Source organism: Schistocerca cancellata, chromosome 3, assembly GCF_023864275.1.
Source record: "Schistocerca cancellata isolate TAMUIC-IGC-003103 chromosome 3, iqSchCanc2.1, whole genome shotgun sequence".
Lineage (NCBI taxonomy): Eukaryota > Metazoa > Arthropoda > Insecta > Orthoptera > Acrididae > Schistocerca > Schistocerca cancellata.
The window spans coordinates 284,960,188-284,982,604 of NC_064628.1; positions in this window are offsets into that span (position 1 = coordinate 284,960,188).

Here is a 22,417-nt window from a genome sequence, read left to right on the forward strand (position 1 = left end):
ACTTTTAAAAAGCAAGAGAGGGAAATTGTATAGGAGACAGAGGAGAAAGCATCAAGTAAGAGGATCAAGTAGGATCAATTAATTAGAGCAAGAGATGGGAAATTTGTCAAAAATTCTAGAAAATCATATGCAGATGAGTTTACAGCATGAAGAGATCATAAAAAATGTGAGTGATGCAGGAGCATGCAAAAAACGTACATAAGTAGCATAAGAGATACACACAGAAGGAAAATGTTTGATTGTCATGTACAGGTCAAGACGCATACCAAGAAGTGTTACGTTTCGAGAGATCAGATACACTACCAGCAATGGTCACAGTTCAGCTGAACATTTCCAACTAGTCAGGGTGCACCACCAATTAAGAGCCATTATGTAGAGTCCAAACAGGAACACAACTGCATACCATTACACAGATGTGCAACTCATGTTCATGAAGAAATGTGTAGTGACAGAAGTGCCAGTAGATGGTGTACCATAGTTGAACAATGAATTGAGATGTACATAATGGGAAACTGCATAAAACAGAAAATCATGATGTGCAGGGATCTAGAATCATCTGGTTTTAGAAGCCCTGTGAAGTTACTCAAGTCTTTCATGAAGGAGAACCAATGCAGCACAACCAAGCTCATTCAATTTTGCTGTATAAAGTTGCCATTCCATTACCAGAAAGTATTAGCAGGACATTGTGCAGACAACACAGAAACATTTAGAAGTTTTCTCCTTGAATTTGACTATGCATATGAGGTGCATAACGCGAATGGAATGAGAGGAGGTTCAGATGGAAATTTTCATCTGCAAATGAATCGAGCAAACCATCATAGAAATAATAGTTCATGAAACACTTGTGCAGGAGGTTATGGTAATGGACATCAGTAGTATAATAGAATACGATGGGAGTGCAGCCAGAATTGGAATCCCAACAACTGAAATGATGACAACCGCTAATTCAACAGCAACTGGAGAGAATGTGATACAAATGAGCAGCAAGCTGAAATCATTGAGTCATGGGATCTGAATTTGATGGAAGAGCAATGGAATGGAAACATAGCAAGAAACTGATGGTCAACCAGTGAGATACAGACTCAGAAAATTCTGATGAAAGATATCAGATCAAACCAAGTGCACATGCTGGAATATGAAGACATATGCCAAATGTTATTAGAGATAAGCACAGAAGCAACCAGGCAAGATTTACAACTAGTTTTATAAATAATGGTGAGAGGAGTAAAACTTATGGGAATCTTCGACAGTGGAAGCCACATTATCACTATATCAGAGATGGTTTATAAATGTTGCACAGCAGATCATCATTGGCCATTACTCACTCACAATAAAATGAAAATCAAGGGAGCTTTAATGGGAAAAGCTTTAATGGAAAAATGGGTATCTATTCTTTCTAGAACAGTTACTATCTTCATATATATTGTTAAAGCTGTCCCCATCAAGGTATATTAACAACACTGTCGGTAGCTGAGGGTTTCAATTAATTGTCATTTATTTAAATTTGTGATGCTGACACCACTAAAGGAAGCAATGGCCCTGACTGTGTTGAGAGCATATTGCACTGACTTCCTTTTGCTTGTAGGACACATTGAGAAAATAATCTCTGATAATGATCTTCAGTATCAATCTGAGAAGTGGAAAATAACACTACAGAGATGCAAGATACAACTGGTTTGCATCTCAGCAAGGCACCCCACCTATAACCCTGCATGGTGCATTATGGAGGACCTGGGAAACCTGCAGATTTTATTGAACAAAGAAACATACTACATGGGACATAATCATCAAAGATTTTCAAGCTGTCATGAATATGATCCCTCAAGGTGTAATGTTGCTTGCACCACTCACTCTATTACAGAACTGCCAACCAGCTGATCTGATCCATGAAGTTGTCAGTTTACCACCATTTACAAGAGTTAAGCACAAGAGACTAGTTAATCAGCTACTTCAGAAAATTCGAGATGATTCAAGAAAGAAGAAAGAGAGGTATGTGGGAAAGGTGCATGTTCAAGAATTCCATGTTAGGTAGAAAGTGCTCGTGAAGTCATTCAGACTGTCCAGTAAACAGGAACAGATATATCACAATTTCTTTTCCACTTAAAATGGTTCAATATGGGTCAGAAGGTTGGCTCACCCAAATATTGTGGAGTTAAAATCTATCAAATCAAAGAAATCTCTGAGAGTTCACCACATCTGACACATCAAACCCCGTGTAGGATAACTACATGAGCTTCTAAATTATTGTCTATGGTAGTGATATTAGTTTTTGTTGTTATGTTTATGCTAGTAATGTTATTTCAGCCCATAATTTTAATGTCATGAATCTACCAGTGGTATATTTGAGATGATAGCATGGTTTGCGTTGTTAGTTCTTTGCTTAAAGAACAATGTCATGAGCCACCTTTTGTGTGTGTCCTTATTTTTTTTTTTTTTTTAACTAGGCTACGGAGATAAAAATAAAGATTTTATGTTTTATGCTATACCCTACAAGAAGTGTGTCTGTTAGATACTGTCAGTAATGTGTGATAGTAAGCTCTCATCAAATTCTCTGTAATAATCTAATGATGTGCACAATATGGTCACCCAGGAATTAATTTTGGAGTTTGGCGTGTGTGATGGAAGCATCCATTTTTTCTCATTTAGACAATGAAGAATTTTTCCTTTGTAGAGTCTGGGGTCTGACTATATGAGAAAGGATTTTGCTGTATTATTTTTTCATTGGAGTTCTGCAAGTAAGTTACTCCAACACAAGAGGCTCATGAGGTTCTGTGAGATAATATGTATTATTATTATTATTATTGGTGAATTCTCCCTAGAAATGGAAGACGTAAGCAAATAAGTCAATAAATTTTTCTTTGAGTTCTTCTTGTTTTTCTAATAGGCTTTCATTCTTTCCGAAAGAAGAAGGCTTGTTTATGCTCATCTGACCCCTTTGGTCTGTACTGTTTTTCTTTTGATTACTCTGATATAATTTCTCATTTGTCTGCTTTGTGTCTGTAGGTGTCTCTTTCTAGAATGTCGGCTGGTCTTATGTTTGCATTATTTAGGTCCTTTTGAATTTCATCTAGCCAAGGTGTGGAATTCTTAAGTGAAGTTACATAATCTATTATTCTCTTTGTCAATCAGTTTTCTGGTAGTTGACTGAGATGACCAAAGAATTTCATTCACCTTTTCCTAATATCAGTTTTGATGTTTGAAAAGTTTTCTGTTGTTTTAATTGGTAACCTTCTTGAGTATGTTTTCCTCCTAGAATTTTCCTGGTGGTCTTTCTCTCTTCTTTTTTGATGTCTTCAAGTTGAATTCTATTAAGGGTTAGTGTTTCACTAGCTGGATTTATAATAGTATTGTAATGTCAAATTTTTGCCCCTCTTGACACTGATTTTTGTTGTAGAGGTTTTGCGTTAACCCTGATTCTTTTTTAATTTCTTGGAGGCAATGTTGCTGTGAGATTTTTTCAATACCTGTTGGTTTGATGTATTCTCCAAGGTACTTAAAGTATGGGACCCTGTTAATTTTACCATATTTTGTTTTCAAGCTTGCAGTTTCTGGTTTTGAACAAAAGAATTCAGTTTTCTCAGATGACATCTGTAAACCTATTTTTTTCTACTCATTCCTTGAGTATTTCCAGCTGTTCGACTGCAGTCTGCTCATCCTCTGTTAGTATCGTCAGGTCGTCCGCAAAAGCAAGTATTGAGATGTAGAGGTTGGTTTTGGCAATGCCCAGTTGGATTGGCTACCAAATCCCACATTTCTTAAGTTCTTTCTCCCACTCTTCCATAACTTTGTCTAGAACTATGGTGAACAGAATAGGAAAGAGTCCATCACCTTGTCTCACAGCTGTTTGAGTGTTGAAGGGTTCTGAGATCTCCCCCATAAATTTAATTTAGATTTCATGCCAATTAGTGTTTGTTTTATGATTTCTCATGCTTTGGGATCCAACCCCTCCACCTCTTCTAAAATTTGGAATAGTGAGGGCCTGTCTCTTGAATTGTATGCTTTTTTGAAATTTATAAATGTGCATACTACAGGTTTTTGTTGAGAATTTGCTTTCTGAGTATGGCTTTCAGGTTGAAAATTTGCTTCGGACATGATCTGTTCAGTCTGAATCCTGCTTGATATTCTGCTACTTTGGGTTCTAATTGCTGTTGTGTTCTATTCAAGAGACAAGATGGTAGAATTTTGTAGGTGACTATTAGTTGACAGATCTCCCTGATTTATTATCTTTTTTATGTAGTGGATGAATCAGAGCAATCTTCCAGTCATCAGGAATTTTTTCGGTTTGCTAGATGTTTTGGATTATTTGAGTAATTTCTTTGAGTCAATTTGGGCCTAAATTTTTCAAGAGTCCTGCTACAATTCTGTCATCCCCTGATGCTTTATTGCTTTTAAGTTTCTTGATGAGCGCATAAATTTCTTCTTGTGTTGATGGTGACAAGTTCTGTGCTGAGATTTCTGGCCACACTTTTGGAAATCTCTCTTTGGGTACTGGACAATTTAAAAGCTGTGAAAAATATATGGCTAGTACTTGGGAATTTTCTTTACATGTCTGAGCAAATTTACCATCTTGTTTTTGAAAGCAAAGTTTTTGTGGTGAGTACCCTTTGATCTGGTTTGTGAAGCTCTTATAGAAATCGAGTATTAAAATGATTAATGGAAAATCTCATATAAAGATGTGAAACAAATACTAACAAAGAGATAGAGGGGCTGGCCAGTACTTACCTCAGCTCAGTACAGCTGATAGATACACATAAAACAGAACCAAAAATTTACATTCCTAGCTTTCGGAACAAATGTTCCTTCATCGGGGAGGAGAGAGGGGAAAGAAAGGGAAGAAGGGAAAGGAGATTCAGTTACTCACAACCCAGGTTATGAAGCAACAGGGAAAGGAAAATAGGGAGCGTAGCAAGGATGGAGGCATGGTTGTCAGAGGGAAGCCAAAGATATAGAATATCTCCCTATTTTCCTTTCCCTGTTGCTTCATAACCTGGGTTGTGAGTAACTGAATCTCCTTTCTCTTCTTCCCTTTCTTTCCCCTCTCTCCTCCCCGATGAAGGAACATTTGTTCCGAAAGCTAGGAATGTAAATTTTTGGTTCTGTTTTATGTGTATCTATCAGCTGTACTGAGCTGAGGTAAGTACTGGCCAGCCCCTCTATCTCTTTGTTAGAAATCGAGTATTGTATTTTTTGAAGTTTCTTCAATTGACTGCAATTGCCCACTGCCATATTTTCGTTTAATTTGTCTTAAACTCTTAGAAGCCTATTTGCGCATTTTGAAAAATTTCTTCTGTGTTTCTTCTGATTTGTTTTAATGTTAATTTTGAAATGCCTTTCATCTTTCTTCTAGTGCATTCTCGTAATCTTGATTCCACCAAGGGTGTTTTCGTTTTTTGGAAAGAAGGATCAGAGGGTCAGATCTTTTTTCTGTTTTGACAATTTTAGTTTGAAGTTTCTGCCAATCTTCTGCATGTTGTTCTTCCCATTTTTCAGTGATTTTGGAGACTTTGATTTTGTGTAGATCAAATTTTGGGATCAGCACTGTTTTTCTTTTGAATTTCCTCTTGGGTGTGAATTTAATTTTGATTCTGGTTAAATAATGATCAAAATTGATATTTGCACCTTTGTCTACTTGCACATTGTGAATTTCTTTTTGGTAGTAATTATATTGCAACATGATCAATCTGAAATTTTCCCAACTAATGGATTGATGATCGTCATGTTTTTTGTTTTTGAAGAGAGGTTGACATAATTTTTAGCTTGTTTTGTTGGCATAGTTCAATGAGTTTTTTATTATTATTATTGTTATTGTTTTTTCCATTATGATGAAGATCAGTCAAACTCAGGAATAATAGGTATTGTACAGTGGAGTAGTTTAAATTATGCCACTGGTCATTAACACTTGTGACATGGAAATGTACTTGGTGATCATGTAGTGAATAGTTTACTAATTAACTCATCATGGAACCACAGTAACACCACACTACACTGCTACAAACCCAGTCCTATATAAGAAATTTCTTTTATGTTAATTTATGCATTTTATAAGATGAGCTTTTGTTGTTATAATTGTCTTAATTTACAACTAAAAATATTGGCATTAGACATATTATTAATTGTTAACATTGTGGCTGATGTAACAATTATTGTAATCAGAGAATGTAAACCCATGTCTATGGGAAGTCCGGGTACTGTGCAGGTGGTGTTTGGAGTCAACATGTATGGAATGTGCGCTGGCAGTTGACTGCTGCGGCCGGGTGTCCTTGTGACACTATCATTGCCATCACTGGGGCATGAATTGTGACTAGAATAGGGGAGCAAGATAAAATATAATATATAATGGAAACTGATTAAGTAACTGCTGCTTGAATAATTAAAAAAAAAATGGAAAAAATAATTGAAAGAAAGTGGAAGGTACACATATCCTTAGTGAACTGTAACTGGCACTAATATCAACAGACCTTTAAAGTCAATACACTTTTAGATTATCCTTTGTCATTTAAATGTACATATCTCTTTTTCCTGTTACTGCTATTGTGCATAGAGCTCAGTATGACAATACTGGTTGTGGATCACCCCTCCTCTGTTCACGCAAATTCTTCTTGTCTGCTTCAATGCTCTTGATGCAGGTTTATTAATGAAGCTCATCTCAATAATAACTTTTATAACACTTCTTTAATGTATGGTTAGAATACACATTTTTTAACAATGTTAATACGGTGGAACGCTTCATACGTCCACCCCCTACCACTTACAGAGACGAAGAGGTGAAGATGAAGAAATTAATCAATTGAAGGACATATCTCTACTTGTTTTGTCTGTATGCCAAGATTATCGCTGGTACATAATAACTTATTATTTTTTTCATATATATATGTAAAGAAAAGAATGAGAGAACAAAATAATAATATGATTTGTTATAATTCTCCCCCCCCCCCTCCTCCCTCCACTGCGGACTGACAACATACAGAGATTTACTGGTTGATGACCCTGGCCGGTATCAGCATAGCCTTATTTTTTGGCCATGGAAGTTATCCTTTATGGTTATCAATTTATATGGGCACGTCAGTTTCCCTTAACACATACATAAATAAGTTTTCTTTCATAACAAAGTGCTTGCTGTAACCGCATGCTCCCATTATTGTCAGTCAGTATATATACACAGTGTTTAGCTTGTAAAGCATGTGTGCGCAGCTTGATGTCCATTACCATCCTAGCTCGCACTCACATGTTTAATACAAAGTTAGAGTGACTGTGTCGTGCATTCACGGTAGCCTTCACTGCACCAATATGTGAAGCTTGTATTCAGCGGCTTGATCCTTTGTGAAATCTTCGATGGAGTGACAACTGGTTTCCATATCAGCGGCCTGAGGAATTTATTTCACCTCACCCCTCTCACTTATTCAGTGGGGACACCAGCCATACATCTGACATCCGTCGACAAGGTAAGTTTTCTGCCACTTTTATGGCATTGTCCAGCAGAGAAAATTCATATTACATGAAGTATTGTCATTACTAGTTTATCACGTGCACACTCGCGTATCTCACATGCACACTTAACACTTTGCAGGCAGGTTTTGTATTTTTTTGCACTTTGTTTTTGAGCATCTTTCATACTGTTGCATTACACAAAATTTCTCTAGTGTCCTTTCCACATACTATACATATAATAAAATAAAATACAAATAGAACTACAAATATAAACTGATCCTATTCATTTGCTGACATGCCATTATCATTGCTTATATACATTATAATCTGATTGTCATTTTGTTTTATTATATTTTGTTAAATTATAATTTTGTTACATTGTTCAATTCCAGTTATATAAGTACAGTTTTTACTCTCATTTGGTTTTACATTCTTTACATAAAATTCATACAATAATAGATTCTGTTTTCCCTTATGTCATAAATTGACATACATTTCATTCCAGTTCACAGTGGCTTCATGTTGAAGCATATTTATCAGCTTCAAAGAATTAAAGAAGTAAACAATAGTCACTACAATATATTCTATGTGCTATGTGCTGCTCAAATAACTATGCACAGCCTCACTTCTCTAGCATTCTCCAGGAAGGATCTACAGACTACAGGGTTGAGGAAATTTCATGGAAAGGCATTTATGTGCTCAGTTAGGTCTCAGTACAAGTCTTAACTGTGATCCCAAGAACAAAATAGTTTGTTGCTTATAAACACAATGCAAACTTGGCTATACCCACCATGTCAAATAATTATTCAGTGTTTAAAGTGCAACTCAGTATTTACTTATTATGTTCATTGTATAAGGAAACTATTTCATACACTAGGATATACAGAGTTGTATCATCAGTACTATATGTTATGTACAATGAGTGTAAAAAAGTTTTTATATAAGTAACAAACATGTATGAAAATTTCAATGAAAATCAGGCTTTTGACGCTTTCATGGGTATTCAATGCTCACCGTAGTTTGATTTCGACTCCCTGATTACCTCAGCATCGTGATATGTGGCCCACACAACTGTTTTCTTCTACCCATACTTTCACTCTATCACATTCTCATGTATCATAAACTTATAACTATATTTGTCTTGTGATGTGGTTCTTCTTATTTTTATATGGCACCTAACACTCCACATCTTCTTCACTTTAGGATGTGTTGATGCATCATTCCCTGGAAGAAACAACTTAACACTAACTTACAACTAAATCTTCATAAATAACTATACAGTGACTCGATGGCTACTAATGCCTCTTTCATATATTTAACCATGTACTCATTTACTTCAGTGTTCAGTCATGCTGTCACAAACTTGTTTAATGTCATATGTGCAACTCTACTTACCTTATAAATCTGAAAGATAAAGTGTATTATAAGCATGGTGTGACCTCTTATTCAGTTTGCCACTTATATTGTACTTGCTTGTTTACTTGCAGCAAGAGTTTTCTGCTCCCTAAATTATAATTAGTGCGTGTACTTTCACTACTTAAATTTGTGGATATAGACATGTATAGATATAAGGTGTATAGTAGCGTAATTTAAGCAAATATCTCATAGTTTAGGGGCCCTTTTCATGTACATAATCCCTTAGCTTATCTTTGTTTGTGAGTATTGTGTAGATAGTTGTAGTACAGACTCTCCCTTAATTTTCTTTGTCCCTGTTTATTCCACAGGCTTTACAAATGCTAGTGTATGCTGTAGCTCATAGGGTTTGTTTGCTTTGGGTGGTCCAACACTTTCATCCATGCCTAGCACACACGCACTTGTGATTTGTTGACTAGCTTCCTGCGTTGCTCTATTACCACTAAAATCATGGCGAGTTGTGTATTGCATTGCACACTACCGTGCATTTCACAAGTTTGTTTATTCATTTACCACTGGAGTATGTGCAAGGCGAAGCCTTGTATTTAAAGTATTGTTGTCTCTATACACATAAAAGTAAAATTCCTCCTTATCATTTACACATTTGAAATATAAGAAAAAATACAAACAAAAATTTTCCTTATCAACTAACAACATAAATTCCAGAATGTGATTTTCCAGCATCCTAAATCTAATATTATTATACATATATACAACTTAAAGGGTATACAGCCCTTCTTCAGTATACAAATGTTCTCAAGTCTTTGTGTGCGTAAAGGTCCTTGTCTTTATCCATGTTTGTGTGCGCCAATCTGTTTGCTACTGCGTAGGGGATTTTAGTAATTACGTATGGTCCAATCTACAGTAATTACCACTTACGGTTCAGTTTTCCCATTTTTGTGGATTTGGGATGTGTTATAAATAACACCTTTTGTCCTATACAAAATTGTGTTGTACGTTTCAGCTTTCTGTCATAAATTCCTTTCCTGTATTTAGCCCAGGTTTCAAGGGTGATTACTGCTTGTTGTCGGTTTACTTCCCATGTCAAATTTGGATAAAACCCCAAGCTTTCGATGACTACCTCTGTCATCTTTATCAGGCGTAAAACTGACTGTTGTGGACCGGTGAGGCTTCCACTTTTATAAGCAGTGGATGACTTCTCATTGGCTGGATGATGTCACGGCGAAAACGGCGCATACCGAGGTGGTGGCCTCTATATCCATAGATTTTGTTTGTGCCCTTTATCCAGTGTTGCTTGCAGCGCCATCCATCGCAACAGGTGGAGAATTGCGAGGAATGTAAGAAGTCTCCCTCCGCGCTCTTTCTTTATCAATTGCGTGCTTCCATGCACTGCTGAGTGCATAACCAGAGTCTCTGTTGAAATTATTTTCACAGAGTCTAATTTCAACTGCTTCCCTGATGACAGAGTCCCAATAGTTTGAAGTGTGAGCAAGTAGTCTTGTTTCATCGAATAGAATCTTATGTTTATTTAACAAACTGTGCTCAGCCACCTGTATTTCAGGTGACGCTGATGTTCCACCCAGCGATCGGCAGCAGTTCTTATAGACTGGCCCACATAATTTTTGCCACACTCACAAGGAATGCTGTAAATTCCCAGTACTCCCAGGCCAAGATTATCTTTCACGGGTCACAACATTTCCTTAATCTTCCTGGGTGGCCAGAAGACTGGACTGATTCCTTGCCGGCTCAGGACTCTGCCGATCTTGCTGGAAGTTGCACCGCAGAATGGTAGCCGTGTGATGTGTTGGTCCTCTTGATCTGTTCGAACAGCATCCTTCCTAGGTTTCTTCGCCAGAGTAGATCTGATATCACGATCAGAATATCCATTTTTTCTGAATACCATCGTCAGATGGTTAATCTCAGAGCCGAGATGATCCTTGTCTGAAATAGTCCTTGCTCTGTGTACCAAGGTATTCAGCATAGCTCTCTTCTGAGCTGAGTGGTGAAAACTACATGTGTTTAGATATAAATCTGTATGCATCAGTTTTCTGTACGCAGAATGTCCGAGACGTCCATCTGATTTTCGCTCCACCAACACATCTAAGAAGAGTAACTTCCCATCCTTCTCCACCTCCACTGAAAATCTTATGTTCTGATGTATACTGTTCAAATGATCAACAGACTGCTGCAGTGCCTCATTGCCATGTGGCCATATTAAAAATGTATCGTCAACATACCTGAAGAAGCAAGATGGACGTAAGGGAGCACTGCTCAACGCTCTTTCTTCGAAATCCTCCATGAAGAAGTTAGCTATGGCTGGTGACAGTGGCGAACCCATGGCTGTTCCATCAGTCATTTCATAATATTTTCCACCATACAAAAAATAGGTGGTTGTCAAAGTGTGTCGAAATAACTTCAGTATTTCAGGAGAGAAATGAGCAGCCAACAGTTTTAACGTATCTTCCACCGGTACCTTTGTAGGCTGATCATGATGTCATTTGGACCTATCCTCATCTGCTTTATGACGTCAACAAACATTTTTGAGTTATTAATATGATGACTACAGTGGCTGACAATAGGTGCTAATAGTTTGGTTAAGTATTTTGCCAACCGATATGTAGGAGACCCAATAGCACTAACAATAGGTCTCAACGGGATCCCATCCTTATGGACTTTGGGTAGACCATATAACCTGGATGGCCTTGGTGCTTTTGGTCATAGATTCTTGACTATTTCTTCTGGGAGGCCAGAGTTTTTCAGTAGCTCTCCTGTCTTCCTACTAAGTGCTGCTGTGGGATCCCGTTTAAGAATCTGGTACATGGCATCTTCCAATAATAGGGCCACTTTCTTATGATAATCAGTAGCATTGAGGATAATTGCAGCATTCCCTTTGTTGGCTGGTAGTACAACTAACTCTTCATGACTTGGTGATGCCACCATCTCAGTTCTCAGTAAGGGACTGTACTTTTCTCCAGCTCCACAAAAGCTATCAGTGGCCGAGATTATCAGTGGAGTAGAACAAGTGGTTTGGCACCTTCCTGAAGAGGCAGCGGATGAGGTAAGGCTTGCAACTAGTCAGATTTTAGCAACAGCCAAGCCTCCTAAGTCCAATGTAAGCAGAGTGGAGAAACTGGCATTGAAATCGTTGGGGAAGGATGAAGAGTTAGTTGTGCCATCGATTGTCTGGCTAAGGACAGCACCGATGGCAGTATCGCTTGCGTCTGTGGTGATGAAAAGCTGCACTTTGGGATGAGGATGCGTGACGGTGCAGGCCTCGGCAAGAAGATTTTTGAGGGCAGTGAAAGAGTCAGTCATAGCAGGGGTCCACGGAATGGGCCGAGATCCAGAAGTGTTGGTGCCTGCCAAGGCATCCGTCAGTGGAGCCTGAATCTCCTCAGCCTGATGTAGATGTCGCTGATAGTAATTAACTGCCCCAGAAAGCGCTGGTGCTCTTTGAAAGACGAAGGTCTGGGTAGGTTTAGTATTGTTTGTACTTTCTCAGGAGGTGCTGAAATGCCGTCGGCAGAGACCCGAAAACCAAGAAAAGTGACAGCAGGTTGATGTAGGTGCAATTTTTCCTGGTTGGTCTCGATGCCTGCTGCTGCGAGAGTGTTCATAACAGTTTGTGCATATCAAATGTTGTCCTCGACGGAGGTGCTGAACACAAGAATGTCATCAAGATAAGCAAAGCAGAATTTTAGGTTGAATAGCACTTCGTTGATGAAGCATTGCCAGGTCTGGGTTGCGTTTTTCAGACTGAAGGGCATGAATCAAAACTGAAATAACCCAATCAGGATGGTGATTGTTGTCTTCTCGATGTCTTCAGGTGCCATGGGGATCTGGTGATAGGCCCGTTGCAATCAATGACAGAGAACGTGGTCGCACCTGCGAGGGAGCTGGTAAAGTCAGCAATGTTGGGTATGGGGTAGATGTCCATAATTGTTCACGCGTTTAGTCAACGGTAGTCTCCACACATGCGCCAGGACCCATCTTTCTTGGGTGTTATATGTATGGGCGTAGACCAGCTACTGGCAGAGGGTTCAATGACGCCGAAGCTTAGTAGTTCAGAAATCTGATTTTTAAGGTCGAAGAGGCGCTCGGGACAAAGTCGACGTGGTTTACTGGAGATCGGGGGACCTGGCGTGAGGCGAAGCTTGTGAATCTTGCCGTTGGTGATGATGGAAACGTTGCCGGTGGTACGGAAGGCAGTTTGTTTACATTGTGTGGCGGGCGGGGCAGGCGAGGTGTGGTCATGGTGTTCGGAGCCACTCGGCGGATCTGATGGGAGCCGAGGCAGCAAAGTGTCCCAGGAGCCAACGTGACAAGATGACTGCCGGCCTGAAGCAGTGGCACCATGGTCAGGTGAGCCCGTGAGCCGTTAATGAGTCCATGCGAAATGCTTGGCGCGAGTGCACTGTTTGTGTTGTCAGTGGCGGTCGCATGGTGGCGTGTAGGAGCCAAAGTTGCATAGTTTGAGGTGCTGTCCGCGAGGGGCGGGGTAGGAGCCGTCAGTTCGGGATCATGTGACACTCATCACACATGCACACTTGTGTCCGGCTGAGTGTCAAACGCTGCCGTGTTAGGAGGGTGTGGCCCTGTGGAACTGTCAGTACACGTTATGGCAGTCTTGATAGCACAGTTGCAAAGGGTAGTGGGAGGTAAACACATGGAGGCTCGATTGCTGGGATTGCAAGCAGATTCGGTGCACTTACTGACCTTACTTTGTCCTTGCTGTAGTGTCTGTAATTCCTTTGCTACATTGGAGAGCTGGAGCTACGTTTCGTGGAGCCGGAGGGAGAGCTCGAAGTTTTCCTTGCATAGGCGAGTGACATGTTCAAGCTTGGCAAGGCACATATGCATGGTTTCTTGTAACGTCGTCGACAGAGATAAGCATGTACGGATGAGATGAGCCCAGACCAATGTGTCACGGGAGGGGGGGGGGGGGGGCCTGCTCGACGTAGCACAGGGGAAGTGAGTCTTGGACAGATGATGAAACAAGGTGTTTTGCACCAGGTCCGGTGATAGTTTGTGGTGTCGCAAGAAGTCAATGTCTAGTATAGGTTTGTCAATTTCACACACTAAAAAGGTCCACTCGAGTTTGCAGTTTACGGAAAGTGAGACGACGTGGGAAGTTGAACCCGAGCATTGTAGTTTAGTTGAATTCATGGCCTGCAGTGAAGTATGATAAGGGCGGATGTTCAACGACGCTAAGGACGTAGGCAGCAGCAAAACATCAGCGCCTGTGTCCACTAGGAAAAGGTATCCCGACAAAATGTCTTTAATGTAAAGTCGTCAGCAATTATCCAGTCGTTCCCAGACAGAATGGAGCACTGAGGGGTGCCTGTCATGTTGTGCACAGGAGGTGGCACCTGGACCTACCTGCAATTGGCATTTGGGAAGTAGCAGGGTGGTCTGCAGTTCCGTGCCACCTCACCAAACTGTGTGTGGAAGTAACAGTTCGGGTAGTGCGGGTGCATTTCCTGCGGAAAGTTCATTGCCAGTGGCAGTGGCCAAGGTTTGGTGGCCGCAGCAGGTTCGGTTGCAGGAGAGGGCATGACTGTGGGCAGAGCCAGTGACGTCCCAGTTGCTTGTTTACTGCTTCCCGGAGCGAGCGGAATGATCGGCACAGTATGGCCCCGGCTGCGTCTGGCCACAGGGCGATGAGCCTGAACCTGAGATTTGTCAGGTAGGCAGTGGCTGGCGAAATAGAGCAATGATGCATCATGTAGCTTGTCAGCAATTGTCATTCTTTGCTCGACACATTCAGGAAACCTTTGAACCACAGCAAAGTAGAAGTGAGGAGATAGTTTATCTGACCAGATGGCGAGGAGAGCTGTGTCAGAGAATAGATTGGTGCTGACCATAGCACGTAGCCGTCTCCAGAGCTGGGAAGGTTTGTCGTTGCCTAGTTGCTCGATGTGGAGCACTTGCGGTATTGCTCCCTCAGTTGAGTGTGCAAGCCGACGTAGAACTGCCTTTTTGGCTAGAGTGTACCAGGTAGATGAGTCTGGGGTGTCGACCAGGTCAGCAATCAAGTCCTCCTGGTCGAGCAGGTAGGTGATGAGGCACAGAAACCTGGTTGACTCGTCGAGTCTGTAATGGTTGAACACTTTGTCCACAATTTTGAACCAGGTTGTTGTTCTGTCGGGATTAAACGGCGGCAGTGTCGGTAAGCATTGTAGAATGTTCAGAAGAACAGGTTGAGTTGAGTTCGTTGGGGCACTGCCTGAATCGAGCTGTTGTTGCTGTAGTATTCCAGGAGAGTGTGCCTCCAGGGGATGTGGCAACAACAGCTGTTTGGGTCGTGGCGTGAAGGTGACATGTTGTGGTTGAGCGCGATCCATCGCGACGCGGAAGGCTGATGCGGGTCGGGTGAGACACCATAATGTGTTGATTGCGGTTGTGGAAGCTCAACAGGTTGCGGGTGTGTTCAGATTGATGCGTCACGCAAGACTGACACGGATCAGGTACCAAGATGTGCTGAGAACAGAAGCGGAAGCTCGACTGGAGCTGGCGCAGGGGCGACAGGTGAGAAAAAATTCAAAGTTTGAGAATGCGTGTTAGTCCATGGAAAGCTCAACGTATGATCAGAGCCAGGGCCAACTGTTTTGCAGGGAGGCTGCGGAGGTGCGGGCTGTCCAGAAGCCCAGTGTGGGAAATGATGTTGAACGTGGGACAGAATGTGTGAATGTTTACTGTTCATAGTCACTCCACTCAAAATGGTGTGTGGATAAGGTGAATGTCGTAGCACAAAACACTGAGGTGTAGCAGTGGGACGGAGGTGGAGGTCAGGCACAGATAACAAGTTATTGTTCCTGTTGCAGGCTGAGGTATCGAAGTAGGAAGGCATGTGCTGATGCTGAACTGAGGCAGGCGCAGGCGTGGTTGGATGCTGAGGAGGTAGACCAGTGAACAAAGCAGTTCCGGCCACGTGGAAGGTATCCATGTGGTACTGCATGGACTGCGGCATGGCAAATCGTTGTCCTGGCAGTAGTAGTCTACCGTATCTTCCTTCGCCGTCGGCGTTGTCATTGTTACCGTGAGACACCGTTATACCAAGAGGAAAGGCGCGTCGATCTTAGAGCATGAGATATGATGACCTTAAGCCATTGACAACACACAACGGTCACGGTAGCACCTGATTCCAGAATAGCTGCAGTAGTTAAGATCTACGAACTATCCCCTGTTGACCAGGTCCCCAAAACTTAACTCGTAACGAGATCCCTTCAAAGCAAATTGTCATAACGATCGTCTATAAAGGCTTCGTACAACGAGAAGAAATGTTACGGTTGATGGAATAATAACAGATACAACCAAACTGTCTTGTCTCTTCTGCTTTATTTAACATAACTTCGTTCACAGTTTCATTTCGCATTCACCACTCATTCACCGAAACCCTTTGATGAACAGTTTTGGTTGCTTAACACCAATAGTCAATGATAATGATACAGCTTTTCTCCTTTTTATAAATTGAAGCCCGCTCTCTGTGATATAATTAAAAAAAAACTGGTCTCAATACCGCGTCCCTCGTGAGATGCGAATAGACTTATCCCGGAATTGACCGCCCTGTAGGTGTACTCAATTTAATGACCACACTTCGCTGTCCACTATTTCGCGTAACTGAATGTCCATTTTTTAGTCTGATTATACACTGTAGCTATTTAAAATTCGCCCCTATATTTTTCACAATGCACAATTAGCACTTCGTTACTTGTTTGCTTTTTTTCTAAGAGTAAACGGAAAAAAAGACGCCGTATAATCGGCTTAGTCGACATAAAGCAAAACACCTTAATATGCCCGATTTCACCTCTTCTTATAGGATCGGCTACCTTACTCATTAATTTACTACATATTGTTTCCAATAACACTAAACAGGTATCGCCGTTATATTTTAATTGTATTCAAAAGCATGTTACTACTATTATGACCAACCAAATCGTCACAAATCACGCGGCGTGCGTTTTTAATGATAACTTTACGCTATTCAATTAAATCGCGCGGCGTGCATTTTTAATGATAACTTTACGCTATTCAATTTCCGTTACAGCTATCTTGACTCGTAATGTTACACGGCCCCCCAGACTGTGATGTCTTGAAGAGGGTTCCAGACAGAACAGGCTTTTTTTTTTTTTTTTTGAACAGTGACAGGAGAGGGTATTTGTTTTGGTGAATACACTCACTCTCAGATTCACTCAACAAGTCAGTACATACATTCTACAATATTTAAGTTGAGTTAATGGGCCTAGACAAAATGCCCTTAACTAAATTCCACATTTGTTTATAGGTTGTCTTAGAAACACTTCGCACTAATCACTTCCTATTCACACCACTTTTTTTTTTTCTTGGATGAAGCCCTCAGTTCTTCAACCGACTGTGCAAGGCAGGGATCACAACCAGGTTCGACGATTGGCATCCCAGGCCAAAACCCTTATTAGGCCACTTGTTTAACCAGAGAGGATTTGGTCCTTTTCTGTTCCTCTTAATTCCACTTTTAACTCATCCATCCTCGCTGTTCGGTGAGAAGATAAATCGTATTTCAACATCGACATTGTTGCTGATACCAAGAAGGTATCTCATGGAAATCGTCGGTACATTCTTTAATTTTCTTTGTAAGTTAGTATAAGTACATATTTATCCACTGGTGCTTTTATTTAGTCCACTGAGTGTAGTCTTGGTATCATTCAGTGTTTCTTGAATCTATATTTTGCTCATTATTGATAATACTTCTTCAGGTCTATGTGAGGGAACAAGACTTTAATTACATCAGTATCACAATCTGCCAGGAGGTAGCTCCCTTCATGAGGTATTTTCATTATTTTGTATGGACCTGTATATAAATATTGCCATTTCTTATTCAGTCTTTTCCTGGTTGATGCTTTTGGGTGATTTCTCAATAAAATTTCTTCCCCTACATCATATGTGACTACTTTCTTCACATTTTTATCAAAACGGGTTTTTCTCAATTGTGCTTGATGCCTCAGGTTTTCGTAGACCTTCTTCACCATATCTTCTTTCTTGGTAATCTTTTGTTCTATCACAGGTAATTTCTTCATCCATTCTGGCACAATACTTTCACCAAATACTATTTGGTTAGGTGAATAACCAGTCGATAAGTGTGGTAAGTCATTATACACTTTCTCAAATTCATAAATCCAATTGATCCATTTATAATGTTGTTTGGGTATGTACGTCCGTAAAAATCGGTTCAACTCTCGGAAGATTCTCTCAACCGGATTTCCACAAGGGTAAAATCTTGAGATGTAAATGTGCTGGATTCCTTGTTCTTTCATAGTGTCTCTCCATACTTTGCTTGTATAATAAGCAGCGTTGTCTGTCAAGACCATTATAGGTTTGCCAAGCTCAGTTATATAATTGTTGATAAATTTGCGTAACATGGGTCGAACGTGGAGATTTTTCAAAGGATATAATTTCACATATTTTGAAAAGAGATCATAGAAAGCCAATACATATTTGAACCGTCCACATGTCATGGGACATGGTCCACAGACATCACATGACACCAACATTAAAGGTTGTTATGGGATGATAGGATGTAATTCTATCTTCTGACAATAGTTTATGGGTTTCGCCTTCTGACATATTTTGCACTTCTTAAGAATATTTGTAGCTATACGTCCCAAATTTGGATGATAGCAGTATTGTGCTATTTTGGCTGTACATTTAGCGGCACCAAAATGACCCCAATTCAAGTGAGTGTACCATACTAGTGATTCTAAATATTTATTTGGAACACAAACTTTCCAAACATCTTCTTCATCCTTCTTTCGATACAATATGCCGGATTTTAATTGATACTGTTCTTGAGAGTGACTTAGCGTTTTGCTTTCAACAGCATGCCTAATGGCTTTCCACAACTTATCATCTTCTTGCAGTTGTGGAAGACTTCGACATAGCTGTGAAATCTGCCTCTCACAATATTGCCTTGATAAATTCATGACTTTAAAGTCAATAGTCCGTTCTTCACACTCGTCGTCATTCTTTCTTTTCGGTAGTCTTGAAAGAGCATCGGCTATGATGTTGTCTTTCCCTCTGATGTATTTGAGCGTAATATCATATTCTTTCAGTAGCAAGGCCCACCGGGTTAAACGTGAATGGAACATCCTTCCTGTTAAAATAAAAGATAAAGCTTTGTGGTCACAGAATACAATGATCTTCTTTCCATGTACAAAATAGCGAAACTTTCTAAGGGACCAGACCACGGCCAGTACTTCCAATTCAGTAGTACAATATGCACGTTCACAGCTAGAGAGTGTTCTGCTGGCAAACCCAATTATTTTTATGGTACTGATATCTTCTGGATTGTCCATCTGGAAAAGAGTGGCACCCAATCCTGTTTCAGAAGCATCCGCAGCAGTATAAAAATCTTGATCAAGTCTCGGATGATGTAACAGTGGAGCATTAGTCAAAGCATTGCGGATGTTATCAAAAGCTTGTGTGCATTCGGAATTCCACTCCCACATGACATTTTTTCTTAACAGCCGTAACAAACAGTCTTGGCTTCCTAACTGATTGGGTAAAAATCGTCGAAAAAATGAAACTAAGCCGATAAATGACTTTAATTCCGTCCTATTTTTTGGATAAGCACATCTGTTAATCGCATCCATCTTTTTAGGATTTGGTTTTATCCCTTCAGGAGTGATTATATGTCCAAGAAATTTCAATTGGTTATGAGCAAACTTGGATTTGCTCAAATTTACAGTAACTCCGTATTCCAAAAATTTCGCAAAAACTCTTCTTAATAAGTCCAAATGTTCCTCCCAAGTTTCAGAAGCAATTAGCAAATCATCCACATATAACGTAACTTCATTCAAAAGGTCTCTGCCCTGTATGGTATCTAATGCCGATATGAAAACACCACCGCTTATTTTCAACCCAAATGGCATGACGGTAAACTGGTAACTTCGGCCCAGAAAAATGAATGCAGTATATTTTCTAGATTCTTTTGATATTCTAGTTTGCCAATATGAACTATGCATATCCAAAGAAGTTAAGAGCGGGCATCATAAAACTTTTGTACTAACTCTTCTAGGTTCTCCGGTCGCGTTTGTACAGGTATAATGATCTTATTGATCTCTCTGGCATCCAACACCAATCTGATGTCACCATTGGGTTTAATTACCGCCACAAGAGGGTTACAATATTCGGACTCTGAGGGCTCAATAATACCCCATTCTAACATTTTATTGATTTCCTTTCTGACTACTTCTTTCTTTGTCCATGGGATAGAATAGGAAGTACGACAAAAGGGTTTATGTGCATACGTCTTTATATGGTATTCAAAGTCTTTTATTATACCTGGACGTTTACTAAAAATCGACTGATATGCTTCCAACAAGTAGTACAATTCGTCCCTTTGGATAACAGATAAATATTCTGATTCAAACACCTTTTCCTGCAATGACATTTTATCCATCATTTCTTCAGAACATTCAATAAGGCAGATATCATACACACTTTCATCATCAATACTGATGTAGTTTACCATTAGATTCATACACAATTGATTTGGAATTACTCGGCCCTTTCTCAGGGTGGCTGTCAAAAGATTACCATTGGAATTAAACATACATTCACCTTTCTCTAAATTAATGATTGCACCGGTCTCACATAAAAAATCCAAACCCCAGATACATGGTACTGTCATTTTAGGAACAACCAGGAATGTACTTTCTATTTGAGCCCCTGGGATTGTAACGTCAACACGTACCTGTTTCACAACTTTTTGCATTTTTGCGCTGAACGCGCCAGACACGGTACATCCTGTGATAGGAAAAGTGGGTATTTTTACCCCTCGGCTTATCTGTTTTAAACAGTCCAGCGTCATGACACTAATAGTTGCTCCAGTATCAATTAATATTTCAACATCAACATTATTTATACTTGTTGGAATTATTGCCTGTAAAATTTGTCCACATTTATTAGAAACTTCAGGTTTCTCTTCAATTAATTGATTCCTTATATCCTGATCATTATTGTACCTTAATACTCTCAGTTCAAATTGATGTCTGCCTTCCTTCTCCTTTCCAGTCATCCTAGGAAGGCATTTGGTGACTGGTATTAGTTTAATCTATCTCGTTGAGTCATCGGTGGGGGTTCATGAACTTCCACAATCCGTACAGTATGATCCGAGTTATGGTATTCACCCCGTCGCACATTGGAGGCTCCTTCGCCCATTGGTATAAGTCCTTGTGCTGAATGAGGACTTGAGGCATTTGTTCCATCCTGCCGATGAACATTATGCTTCGAATTATCTTCCCAAGGTTGAATACAATTGGGATCATCACTTGGGTACCTGTTACTCTTATTAATATCACTACTATGTACATTTGCGTCACCATATCGAGGTTTACCTCTAGCACAGTAAGTATCTCTTCTATATTTATTATAATCATTGTTTTTATTGCAACCATAGGATGAAGATTGTCCACGCTCCGGTGATGCGGGTTTGACCTGGTTTTCGGTATTATTATTATCATACGTTAAATTATTATTATTATTATAATTATTCGTATTACTATGAGTGTGAGTCGACATTTGATTACCACTCATTTGTCTTGCGTCTTCCATAATCATATCTATAGAGTCAATCACCGACAAGAACTGTTCTACATCGTGATCAGGAACATTTATTAACTTTTCACGTATATTTATGGGCAACCTTCCCTTCAAAATTCTGGTCACTTCCTTGTGAGAAATTGGATCACTCCAATAACGTGTCTTATTTATGTACTTTTCAAAATATTGCCTTAAAGTACTCCTTTTACTGTTAAAATACTCAGGTTGGTAAACCTCTTTTCTTAATTTCTCTTGTTTACTCGACGACCAGTATTTAGCCAAAAAAAGTTGTTCAAACTCAGCGCAAGTATGGCAACTTTCACTTACTTCAGCGGCCCATAATGCGGCTTCTCCGGTAATTTTGGATACTATAAATTGAAGTCGGTCGTGTTCTGACCAGCTACGTGGAAATATTCTTTTGAAATTATTGATAAAGATTTTCGGATGCAGGTTGTTCTTTTCAGTGGAGAATGTTGGGAATTGTCTACTTCTAAAAATGCTGTTCTCCACCTTTAAAGAAGACAAATATCCTCGAGGACCAAAAGAATCATCATCTTTACCAACCAAATCATCAACTTCCCAATGCAAATTTTCACCACAATTGTACTTCGTATTTTCACATGTTCGGTTGTTTTTCGACCTATTCTCCGAACGTTCGTCCTATGTCAACAAATTTTGTGATGACTTTCGTTCTAACTCCGCCAATTTATGATTGGTTTCCTTTTGCCATTTAGGTAACTCATCAACTATTTTCTCTTTTATTTTCTGAATTTCGCTAGTGAAGAGCTTAATTAATTCATCATTTCTACTTAGGTGCTCATTGATATTTTCATTTGGCTGGGATCCAATAGTAGTCTTAACCTTGTCTACAATTTCATTTCCTTTTATTTCTATCCATTCAGATAGATCTTCGTCAAGTCTTTTAGTTTGATCTACTAAATACTTGTCAATCCCCTTACGAGCATCGGACTCAAACTCGACTATTTGTTTCGAAAGCTCTTCTATCTGTGCGCTAGCATTGAAACAGCTGCTTTCACAC